This window comes from Pelmatolapia mariae, linkage group LG7 (genome assembly GCF_036321145.2).
Source record: "Pelmatolapia mariae isolate MD_Pm_ZW linkage group LG7, Pm_UMD_F_2, whole genome shotgun sequence".
NCBI classification, from domain to species: Eukaryota; Metazoa; Chordata; class Actinopteri; order Cichliformes; family Cichlidae; genus Pelmatolapia; species Pelmatolapia mariae.
The window spans coordinates 43,188,889-43,202,164 of NC_086233.1; the positions used below are offsets into that span (position 1 = coordinate 43,188,889).

At 41.0% G+C, this 13,276-nt stretch overlaps 1 protein-coding gene across 1 annotated transcript in view; it reads right to left on the bottom strand.

The window, feature by feature from the left end:
* map1ab (microtubule-associated protein 1Ab) overlaps positions 1-1,559 on the bottom strand; it is a 54,299-nt gene extending 52,740 nt beyond the window's left edge. Inside the window, exon 1 of the mRNA XM_063479187.1 lies at positions 1,538-1,559. The gene's annotated coding sequence lies outside the window, so the exon portion shown is untranslated. The remainder of the gene's footprint in view (positions 1-1,537) is intronic.
* Positions 1,560-13,276: the final 11,717 nt, after the last annotated feature.

Sequence of the window (13,276 nt, forward strand, 5' to 3'; positions counted from 1 at the left end):
TGCATGCAGACAATCACAGTTCAGATCGCAGAGCTAAAATCATCCTGCATGCAGACAGACACTCATTTAGATCAGTAACAAACACACACACACACACACACACACACACACACACACACACACACACACACACACACACACACATACACACACACAAACACAGATACAGATACACACAAAGAGCTTGGGTCGAACCACCTTTGCTGAGTCACTGGAAACATTCAGTACCAAACCCGGTACAGGAAACTGGAGCAGACTATTACATGATGATAACTTAATAGCACAGGATGAAAACTGACTAATGGGGAAAAATGGGAGCTTTTCCATCTGTCATCGTCACAGACATCCCACAACACACACGCAGACACACACTTGCAGACACCATAGAGGAGGATGGCTTCAGAGCAACGGCAGTGGCAAAAAATGCTCAGCATGAATGAATCATCAGAAACACAGTTATCTACCCTAGAGTACAAATGACTGGTTGGTTGTTTTGCCACCGCAACATATAACCCTTACACACACACACACACACACACACAGTCTCAATCTCCTTCTTTTGTGCTCTCAAGTTTGGTTTTGCACGGTCATTTGTCCTGTTCTGGACAAACACGCAGACAACATCAGTCTTCCCAGCATGCCAAATGGAAACCATAGAAATGTCTCAACTAACACAATACAGGCTCTTTTTTATGTTTTGATTTTTTTTCCACCCCTCTGGGGGAGGGGGGGGGCAATGGGTTCATCTGCATCACCTGCATGTAAGGTGTCTGTCAAATTTACGCACTTTAACTGGCAGTGACAAGACAGGAGAGAGTTATTTCAGGGAATCAAACCTGTGTCCCTGCATATACAGGGCAGCTGCCACATCCACCACATCACCCTTTAAACTCTTACGTTTTGCCTACCGTGCTTTTGATTAGTATTTCACAAAGAAAAATAGGTCGCTGTGTTGGCTTTTAATGATCTTGTGCCAAACAGACGGTGTATTTTTACGAACAGGTTAAAGGCTCGGCTCTCCTAAACACCTGCATTAATCCCGTCACTTGGATAAGGAAAGGACTTGCTTAAATCCCCGACTGAACCTTGCGTGCTTCTTCTTATGTCAAGGTAGATTTAAGAGGACCGGCTGGTTAACGAGTTTATATGCTGTCTCATGCCCTAATTTCTTCCAGACGTTTCTCTTTCCCCCGTTACGCGCCACCAAAGGTAAAAAAAAAAAGAAAAAAAAAAGCACTGCGCATAAAAGTAAATATCTGGCTACCGGGTGATCGGAATTATGCAACAAAACCAGACGAAACGAAAACCAGCTCACAAGCAGTGGTTTGAGAAGAAACGTCACGTCTGTGCGGAAAAGAGGAAAAAAAATCTTAGCTGAGGACGGAGGGGAAAAAAAACAAGCAACATATGCAGCAGTCGCTCCACAGCATCCCACTCAAGCAATCTGTCGCTGTAATCAACTCCGAGAAGAAGAAAACAAGGCAGAAAAACACACGGCATACATCGTTTTTTGGTTTTTCACAAACACTTTACGTACCGTTATGGGTGACGAGCCACTTTAGCGGAGTGTTGTGCGTCTAGAAACCGGAGAGGAGCGTCGGCGGTGCTTGCGTGTGTGTGTGTATTTGTGTGCGTCAGGCGGAGACAGGAGGACAGAGGAGGAGATTTGGCACATTTGGAGAGGAACGCAGCCTGGTGGCGGAGCGCAGAGCACCGGGATGCGGCAACATCCGTCTGCAGACGACAGACCAGCGGCGTGCGCTCCTACCAGGGAGGGGCTCACCAGGCACAAACACACACACACACACACTGCACCAGCAGTAACTCATTCACTGCCAGGGCGGTGTGGGTGGGTGGACTGCTTTTGCAGAGACAGAGAGAGAGCAGTTCGCCGTGTCTGTGTGTGTGAGTGTGTTCATATGCGCCATATGTCACAGCTCTTTATAAAAACACCAGCTCGGTTTAACACTTGTCTAATGATATTCGCTGACAATTACAGAAAAAATACTTCTGGACGAAAAAGCAGCAACTATAAAGTATGACAGCAAAAATCTCATATCTGTAAGGAATAAAACAGGACAAGTTCGACATTAGGCCTACAAAAGTGATCTTTTGTTTCTGTAAAAGTTTAAAGTAAGGTTCTGGCTCTATACTTCTACGCAGTCTTTAACAAGTCGAGTGCTGTCTTTGAAAAATAAATGCTTTTTTTTTTTTTTTTTGGTGCTACAGGAAAGATCTGAGTCACCCAAACTATTGTAAATCGGGCATAGAAAGACTATGAAATCCAAATGCCATGCCCACAAGCACAAGAGGGTTACAAACAATTACCAAAAGGAAAAAAAAGCAGCTGAACACACAGAAGAGTCTGGAAACAAGAAAGGAGGCCCCATGCCCCTTCACATTTTTCCTACACTAAACACAGATTAATAGAGAACATGCAGTGTGTAGCACAAACGCCTTTAACTCAATGACTTACTATGAGAGACTGGGTCTTGAGATTGCTTTGAAAGTCTATATAGTGTGTGATTAAACACATGAAATGGAAAGACATGTTGTTCCTGCCGTTTAATCAAATCGCCACAGTCACCTCAAAGCACTTTAAATTGTAAAGTACAACAATAGAGAGAAAACCCCAATGATAAAATGCCCCCTATGAGCAAGCACTTGGTGACAGTGGAAAGGAAAAACTCCCTTTCAACGGAAATAAATCTCTGGCAGAACAGACTGGAGTGATGACACACTGTGGATCACATGACCGTTTTGGACAATGCTCAGCTGGCCAATCGTGTGCAAGTAGGAGTCCTAACAGGAAGCTAACTGCACTTAAAGCCATGGATGTTTTCTGAAAGTTACACAGAACTCTAAACTTAACTTTGGGGAAAATCGCTTTTTAAAAAACTTAATAAAGTTGTTTATCAGATTTAATTGGTGATTCGATGTGGAGTTTATGTACTGGTGACTGTTTGAATTACAATTATGATTTCTCTCTATTTATTTAGAGGAGGCTTTTAAAAACCTGCCCTGGAGGCTTTAACATGATGGTTGCTGAGCGGCAGGAGAACTTTTGACAGATTCCAACATCTCATACAAGGACATGCTTTAGAATTAGCTATGAAAAAATGTAATGATTTGTAATGACTGTGTTTTTCTTGCTCCAGTTGAATAGAAAACTATAATGTACACATAACCCTGCTGTGGTCTGACCTAAACAGGCATAATCATAATCCTGCATGCATAATGTACACCCACAATACTGATGAGTCTATATTTAGTTGCTGAATACGTATCATGTTGTGTGACAAACAGGACCAGCCTACCCTCATGTCGCTCACGTTTGCTCTGAGCTTTTACACCTTGCTCTGCCTCTGTGCTGTTTTATCCCTTGCTCCTCTCTTCTATATAGCAAAAATATCTTATAGTTATTTATAAAAGTGATGACAATATTTACACTCCAGTAAAGGGGACTGCGAATGTGTTTGTTTTATAAGCTGGGATGAATAATAATGTTTGGATCCTGTTTTAGTGCATGCCACTAGAAGCTGGCCGTTCTTGTGTGCGCTCCTGTTTTCTTGCCATAAAAACACGGCACAAACTGCGGTCCAGTTTTATCTCATACGTTAAAGACCCACATGCCATCCTTTTCCAGACCGTATATAAATTTCTCACCAGAGTAAATTTTGTCAGTCGATCAGGTCATATTTCACAAAGCCCATTCGGGAGATGGTGAGACTGCGCCGCTTCACCCGGCATGCCCAGCCAATCGGAAGAAGCTGAGTGGCTGCTGGATACGTCCCTGAATACATATAGGGGAGCAGTTTCGAACAAAGTTTCTCCTTCCTGTTCTTGGCAACAAAGCAGCTTAGTCATGCCCGTAGGTTTGCTGTAGCTCTTCCTAATACCCAAAAGGCTGTAGTCTGTAACTATAAATACACGTTAGCATTTTCATGATTGTTTTATTTTGTAAGAGGTTGTTTTGCAGTATTGCCACTGAGAAACTGAGAGCTCAAAAAACATAAACACCCAACAAACACACTTAAAAGTACACCCCCACCCCCTCCCCCCTACTGTTAGCTACTATGAGGTCACTATGAGGTTGCCTTTCAGTTAGTAACTTGTGAAGCTTTGAGCAATTTCAAAGTTGCCATTTAAGCTTTTTAAAAACAGACATCAGGGACACTGGCCTGCACGCTAATTGGCTGATGACTTTTCAGTCACACGGTAAAATAAAGCCTGCTTTATCGTCCTTTTTGACTACCGACTTAAATTCACGCTGCTTTCAACAAGCCTTAAACTTAGTGACCAAGACCATAAAACTTGCCATTAAAATGTTTACTGAGGTCACAGAGCACACAAAGTGAGGGATATTTTCACAAAGGGTTCTGCACAGCTGGACAACTCTTTGCGCAAACAGAGGAGTCGCCCCCTGCTGGCCATTAGAAATTATAATACATAAGCAACTTCCACGCTGACCCAAAATTTACGTCCAATTACAAGTCAAGGAGTTAGGAGATGATACTTTTGTTTTGGGAGAAATTTCCAGATCATTTCTTAATAAATATTTTTGTGTTTTTTTTTAAATTACCTAAGCATGTGTTTTTATTATTAGCCATTTGATTTCGTTTATGTGCAGCCACCACTGAAGCAGTCTATACATGACAAAAAGAGTGTGGAAAAGGATAAAGGGCCCTCTTTAAAATATGATTCATGAGTTTAATTAGTTAACACAGGGTAACACTCTTCTTTATTTTGAATTTGTAGTACTTAAAATCATGCATTCTGCTGCCACAGCGCTAATTCCTTTTCACACTGAGGCAGTACTGCTCCTTTGATCAATCACTATGCAGAGTAAAGCATTAGGACAGCTGGTTGTTGTTCAACAGTGCATCAGTTTCTAATGTTTCAGTCTTTAAAGTTAGTGTTTCTCACTTGATGTGGTAAACCCAGACTGAATTTTCCCTCATGAACCCGTCAACCAGGAAAACATTTGAGTCGCGTGGAGACTGGCTCGATGTAGGAGTTGCTCTCTATTAAATCAATGCTGATATAAACGACTCAGCATTTACAACATATTCTAAATGGATCATGTGCTAAGACCACCTTACTCTTGGCCCTTTAGAGACACCTTTCATGATACGTAAAGTAAAAAGCTCTTCCCAGAGGGATAACATTTATCCTAAATATTTCTCTCTTTACCTTCTCTTCTAAAGCACTTTCTTTGTTCTCTTAACTTCAAAAGTAACTTTTCAACTTTAGGTCTTATCTCTGTTCTTCAAAGCAAACTTCCCCAGTGCTGTTCTCATGCACCATCTTTCTCTTATTTTGTTTTCAGCAGGTTCCCCCACTTTCACCAGTGCCATCTCTCTTACAGTATGCACGTCTCTTTCACTACTGCTAATTTCCTTTAGTTACTTTTTCTCTCTCTTCTTCCCTCTCACTCACTTTCTCTCCATCCCACAGACTGCAGCGATGGCAAGCCCTGGGATCAATATCAAAGCTTTGCATAATTCAGCAGCTGCTTCAATAATGAATGACGCTCCCTCATCCTGACTCTGTCAGTGTCTCCCTCTCTCTGTCTCTCCTGGCCTCCCTTAGCCAGATGAAGTCAACCTGCTTTACTGTCTTCATTAATGAAAAATAATGGGCATAGATCTGCTAATGAAAGCTGGAAGGCTGCACGTCTGACTTCCAGATTAAGGAGTTAAAATCTTAACAGTTAAAATTGTTCCTTCTCTTACTTCAATACCAATGACTCAACAAAATGTTATACAACTGCAAAAAAAGTGGGTGACTCACTGAGATGTGAATCGTTGTGTTGAACGTTGCCTCAATGCTACAATTAGCAATTTTACAAAGATTATCTTTGAGGGAAAAGAAGGTTTAATTCCAGATTCAAGAGTGCGGAAAAGTTGTTGTATGAGCTGCGGCTAGGACAATACAGAATAGATGAGTACTTACATTACCAAGGGTTCACAAATTTCACGAACTTCAAAGTAAAGCAACAATTTTGTTTAAGTTGAAAAATACGCCGCAACAACCACACATGCTCATTTGCGCCCATGTGGGAAGGGTCAGGCTGGTGGCTGAACCACCTAAAAGAGATTAGAGTAGAGCTGTCTGTGATGACGCTGCGCTCTAAGCACTGCTGGATTAGCATTAGTATACACGCAGTTGTAGATTGACTCCATTCAGCACCCACGGGAGCAGCTTAAAATATATCCTCGAAGATCTGAGCTTTTTTAAAAAAAATTTTTTTGAGGACTCCTTCAAAGAGTGACCTGTTATCTGCAGTTACTGTGAATCTGTGGATTCATTTGAGTCTGCCAGTCAAAAATTAACCACCACAGCGTGTTTAGAAAGCTACTACGCAGAAGGACTTTGATGCATCCATTAATCACAATGACTCATTTCATACTCTAGCTTTTTATTACCAGTGGTAAATAGCCTCTTACTTTATTCAATGCAATGTGAACTGATTTTTTGTTACAAGTGAAACTTGAGAAGTCCTTATCTTCCTTTAACTGTGGCTTCTAAGAACCTAATATTACCTAATAAGTAAAGACCCTGACTACCAGGAGTTTTGCCAGAGTCTGACCACATATTTTCCATCTTATTCTGTGTTTATCCAAAGAGTTTTATTTTCATCCAGTGCTTTAAAGGGGCAATGTATAATGTCACCCTCCATTTGAAATGGGATTACAGTTGGCGTGGCTGTTTGTGCCACACTGCATTCCTTTGCTTTTTCCCCACACTCTGGCTTCCTAGCAAACCAGCAACACAGGGGGCCAAGCAATAGCAGAAACAAGGATGTTCACTAAAGACATAAAGAAAATTTGACAATTAACCTTGGTTTATGCCTGGTGCTATTAACCTTGCAAACAGTAGTAGACACCAAAAGTGGCTACCGCTGCTGATGTATATCTTGTGTTCATGCCATTTTAGCTTCTCGTAGAGGTTTCAGTTTCCTGGCCTGGGAATCGGGTTGATGAGTGTACAATCATGTTGGTTTTCACTCTCATTTCAATGATATATCAATATAGGAGCTCAGAGGTTTCCAGGTTACAGAGAGGGAAATGCTGCAACAGTTCAAAAAGATGAGACTTTCTCGAGAAAACTTTTAAAAAAAGATGATTTCATTGCTTCCTGTTTCAACTTCTTCTCCTATACAATCTCTGATGCAGAATTTTGTCAATTCAGGAGACAAGTGTGATGACCCTTACAGCAATGCAATTGGCAGTTGGCGCATTATGTGGTGACCATGGTGAAGGCAACATAACTTGCAGCACAGGTAGCAAAAAAAGAACGTTAAAAAAAAGTATTAGAGAAAGTGTGACTATTTATTCATGCTGTTTGTCTATACAGAAAATGAACAACAGAGATTTTTGATTTACCAGTAAGTCACGTTACCTAAAATAACCCCTCCTCCCTCTTTATAACTCGTGTTCATAGAGAGTGAAATGATTTGAAATGTTCCTTGACAGCACTCGTATGGGACTGCATCTGGTGAAACTATTCAGGCGAACCTGCCAAAAACACGAATACAAGAAACAAACATGAAATTTTCATGTTCCACTAAGTGACGGAAGCCTGTAGCACTTACGAACTTTTCACCCTCCTCACCGCCTCTGGTCGCTAGGGAGTGTCTTACTAGAAAGCACAAGACAAGACGATGTGCAGAGAGGCAGAAAGAAAAGAGTCGACTCGGCGCAAACAGCCTTTCCACACTGGTTCATCTCAGGGCCAGAGAAACGGAAACCGACAGCTCCTCGGATGCATTTACAGTGATATGGCTGACTCTGGGAGTATTTGTAGAGCAGATTGTCCTGCAAATGTAAGTGTGTGTGTTTGTGTGCCTGCATGAACATAAGCATACGGTACACACATTGGGACTGCTGCATGAGAAAGAAGCATCTATGCGAGTGTGTGTGTGTGTTCCTGTCTAGCTCTCTTTGTGAGGACCGAAATCTGCATTCTACTATACTTGTGAGAACCAACAGTCACTTGTGAGGACACACTCACCGGTCCTCACAAGTTTGAAGGCCTTTTTGAGGCTCAAAATATGGTTTTAGTGTCAAGGTTACAATTAGGTTATGGTTCGGTGTAAAGAGAGTTTGATTTAGTTCTCTTTTGCTAAAGCTTTTGATGCACGGTCCTAGCGGCCAATGGATCATCCATACTCTGCTTTAAGGCTCCTGATAAACTTTTCTGCTCCTCTTCTCCTTCCCTCGACGTTCCTCTTTGGCGTATACTGCAGTTGATCCCTTCTGACCACATATTAAGTTAATGCGGAAATATTCAGCTTTTGAGTAAACAGAAAGAGTGGTATCTTAGGCATTAATTTTTAATGGTTAGGGTTAGGGTAAGGGGCTAGGGAAACCATTATGTCAATGAAGGTCCTCACTAAGATAGCTGAACGGGCTTGTGTGTGTGTGTGTGTGTGTGTGTGTGTGTGTGTGTGTGTGTGTGTGTGTGTGTGTGTGTGTGTGTGTATATAGTATCCTGGTGGGGACCCAAACCTGACATTTACTATACTGGTGGGGACTTTCTGCACCGTGGGGACCACAGTCCAGGTCCCCTACGGGGTAGAAAGCAATTTTCACACTCAAAACGTGGTTTTAGTGTCAGGGTTACAATTAGGTTATGGTTAGGTTTAGGGTAAGGGTCAGGGTTAGTCATTCATTTTTGATGGTTAGGGTTAGGGTAAGCGGCTAGGGAAAGCATTATGTCAATGGGATGTCCCCACCAGGATAGTAAACCCGCATGTGTGTGTGTGTGTGTGTGTGTGTGTGTGTGTGTGTGTGTGTGTGTGTGTGTGTGTGTGTGTGTGTGTGTGTGTGTGTGCGTGCGGTCGGCAGGTCTTTTTAGGAAGGTTAAAGTGTCCCGGAAGTGAGTCGGCATGCTGTTCTCCTATTAAAGCTGTGACAAGGTGAGAGGACAGAACTGCTGTATCACTGTCAGGACAATGTTACACAGCAGAACTAACTGAGGGTAATTAAAGCCAGCAACACAGCCGGGATATGATGATGAAAATGAAGATGATACTAAATATTATAAATCTTTTTGTGTCAGGTTTTATCGGTGCAGTAGACTGCCCAATGACAGCATCTGTGATAAAAAAAAAATAGAGCACCACCTGTGATTTGGTGATGAAATTCACAGGGGGTTAGCACCTTTTGTTATGCGTCTTCATTCTTCAAGACATTTCACGAGACATTTTGTCTGCTTCCAGTCATTTTCCATATTCAGTTTCTTCTGTTTTCTTTTTGACTGTACTGACCACACAGTTTAAACTGTAGAAGCAACACAAGTCTGCTTTTATTACTTATTGAACCAACAAGTTTTACCCTAATCATCCATTCATCCAGTTTTCCAGGCCCTTGTTTTATCACACAGCCACACCATAGTTCATGAACACACTTCATATCTAACAATTCAATGTTCAGATAAAGATAAAAGGTGAAAAGGTTCATATTTAGTGGTTTGACAGTGACATTAATTTTTTTCCCAGTCACATCTGGAAGACTGCTGTTTGAGTCCCAGATGGAAATGATGATTTTTATTTTGTATGTTTTAGAAAATAAAAATACTTACTTAGGAAAAAGCTACAGTGGTTGCCAGGCACCAGTTTTGCACACTTCCTCTGTTCTCTTTCTTGTCTGCTCTACACCCCTGAACTGCCAATTAAAGGCAAAAAGCCTGAAAATAAAATGGTTGCCACTTTTTCCAAAGCTCTGATTCGTTGGTTGACAGGATGACATGTCAACTTTGACTCTCAACAACAATAACATGTGCTGCTAACACTGCGCGTACTTCCAACTCTTGTGAAAAAGTGGAACAATCTGTGTCCATGCACATGAAGAAACACGTTGCTTTGTTGTGGCAACTTTAAGTTTGGTATTAAGACCAGACTGAAAAACCAGAACAAAACCCAGAAGCTGTGCAGTTTACCATTAGCATGAACAGGGAAAGCTTTATATTTCTACTTCTGAGAAGCATAAATAAATAAAAGGTTGACAGAAATTTATATTTTTTAGATTTTTTAAAAATAATTGTTAATTAACTTCTGTCGACTTTTCCGTATGATTCCCATGTGTAGCTTAAACAAATCCCCAGAACAAGCAGAAAATAAAATCCTGCACTTTGTGTGACTTTGTCATGCAATAGCAATAAATACATTTAAAGCCACTTATTAGTGGGAAATCTGGGGGTGGTACTGAGGACACTGGAGGGTGAGATGTTAATTGTGTAAAGAAAAACACTGCACTTCTTCTTCATTTAGTTCTCATATAATAAATATCTCTACGCCTACATGTCTGGCCCAAATTCAGAGACTAAGACAGCAAATCACTGTCAAATAATAACAATTCAATTTTGGTGTTCAGTAAAGATCCAGTTCTGTCTTCCCTTTCTTGTTTAGTTTCTTGGGGGGGGGGGGGGGGTTATGTTAAAGTACCAAAAGGCAGCCAAAATGCAGATGTGACAACCTTCCCTGGTCCTGGGGGAAAAACCCTCTGTGCTTGCTAACCATAACTTCTTCTCCTACCGCGCTCAATCGATTTCTTCAAGGGAATCTAGCAGAGTTGAGCAGTGATGAAAATGTCTCCTTTCCACCACCCAGTACACAAGATGGACACAGAGATCGACGCAGGAAGAAATATTTCCCACACTGGAGGTGATAGGCGAGGAAAGAGCAATGGTGCCGTAAAATTTAGAAACAGCTACGTTTTTATAAGGGTTAGACATCCTTTCACTGTCATCCTTCAGAAATTTGTACAACATGATGAACATCACACATGTCACTGGGAGAATGAAAGCGCTGACTCCAACAAATCTCAGGACCAATAAGTCAGCGAGAAAACGCAAACTGGATGAAGTTTGGATTGAATTGTAATTAGGCAGTCCACCTTTTCTTCCCTTCCAAGATTTTACCACATACCATAGTTGGCAAATATAAAACAACCAATGCAACCATAAAACATAAAACATAAAACAACCAATGCAACATGAAATCCCATGCATCCCTGAATAATTGTGTTTTGTTTTTTTTTAATCAAAATTCCATGGAGGTTTCAAATTTTAGTGGTGAGGTTGTTCTCCTTTTATGCTTCCCTCAAGTATGTAAGAGAAAAAGAACTTGACAGAAACATCAGTATTAGATAGTACAAGACTTCAAAAGCATGGCATGGTCCTTGGCGCAAGACAGGTTGCTGATCTACTGGCATTTTCTGGGATCATCTATAGGGTTTACTGAGAATGGTCTGAAAAAAAGAGAAAATATCCAGTGAGCAGTCAAAGTCATGTCAGAGGTCATAGAAGAATGGCCAGGCTGCCTTAAGCTGATAGGAAAGCAACAGTAACTCAAATAGCCATTCATTGCAACCAGGAAGAGCATCTCACACCACGTCAAACCTTAAAGCAGATGGACAACAGAAGACTAGAAAAAACCTCCTGGTCTAGATGATTTCTGCAGCCTCATTCAGATGTTAGACTCAGAATTTGGTATAAAAAACATGAAAGCATGAACGCACCCTGTCCCTAACAATATTTCAGGCTGGTGTTGTTGTTGTTAGTGGTGGTATAAGAATATGAGGGATATTGTCTTGGCACATTTTGGGCTTCTCATGGCTGCTTCCTGTCATGAACTGGACGGATGGCAGGCAGATAAACCAAAGTAGATTTTAATTCACAGCTTTGTTTACATTGAGAGCTGAACAGGAACTTGAGGCTCAGACACCATCAGGGAGGACACGACAGAGAACAGAGGGAGACACAGACAGTGTATATACAGGGCAGAATGGACACATCTGGGTGCACAGCTGAACAGAATCTAACTAACTAGAAAGGCGACAGCACACACAAGACAAGTGACCATCAAAATAAAACACAAAGTAACAAACACACACAAGACAAGGGACTATCAGAATAAATCACAAAGTAACAAAGACCAGAAACATGGAGATAAGACTGATTACCACAAGAGACACTGAGGGCAAGACACAAAGACAAAACTAGGACAGACTGGGCATGAAAGGCCACTAACATAATTATAAGAGCATAGAGAACAAAACTCAGAAGCACTGGGAAGCAGGGAACAATATAATACTTAACAAGGTAATCAGTTATTATTCAGTATGTAAAGTGGCTGGTTTACAGTATTACGTTGTTCTGTGGAAACAAAAAAAATAGTAAAACAGTGGGTGGAGTTGTAAGCTTAAGATGTGTATGAAAAAAAATGAAATGAAAACATTGGAGTTGATTTGCTAACCTCTTTTTTACTGGAATTACTGCCAATTAACCTCTATTTTTCCTTTAAGTTATTTCAAGTGTAGGTGTGACCTAATAAAGTGGTTACTTAAGATGTCTGGTTGCACATTGCACTTAGTCATTGACAGGAGGTAATAGCTTCCCAACCTTTTTATTTACCACTGCAGCAGGGAGTGAAACCACTGGGCCTCAACTCAAATCCTGCTAGATCACATTGTTGTCGTGTCTCCCCCTCACATATTTCCCTACGGCTCCTGTCTATGAAAAGAAATTTAAAAAAAAATATGGGCAGACGAGCAATTTTCCCTTAAAAAAAAAAAGACATCAGAAATTATCAGCAAAACTGTTATTTGATGTTGAGATGTTGTTGAGCTAAGAGGTCACGATGCTGACTTCTGGTCAGTGCAGGTTTTTAGTACGCACAAGTGTCAGAGGAAGATGAAAGCTGTGAAGTACGGGCCACAGATCTGGTGTGATTAGAGCTCTGAAATCTTTGTGGCTTTCCCTCTCACGTCCACATTCAAAGTACCGTCTCCAGCATGAATGATCCTAAAGCTCCAACCTTACAAGCAACTAATACCGGACTGATTCTGAACCAAGAAGACCCAGAGCGATGGTGTTAGAGGTTAGAGAGAGAAAGAAATAATATGGAAACTGAGGAAAGAGAAAAAGTCTTAATGAAGCAGTTAAAGCCATCAGCTGCTTAGATTTTAGGTGTAAAACTATCAATTTAAATCTAAAAGGGCAGAATTTGATAAAAAAGGAAGCGAGAGCTCATAAGAGGGTCGCTTTTGCTTTCAGATAAGCATTTTTTAGAGCCGTTTAGATTTGAATTTGAATTTGGAGTACGTCACAATGGGACTTGCGATAATGCTTCCTAAAATTTAAAGCAGTAAGACTAATAAGACTAATGAAAGGCTGACCACATGATGAACTTTCACATTAACTTAAAAAATGATGATTAAAAGCTCAGAGCTCAAGCTAATACTGAGCAGACTGAGCGATAGCAAAAGGT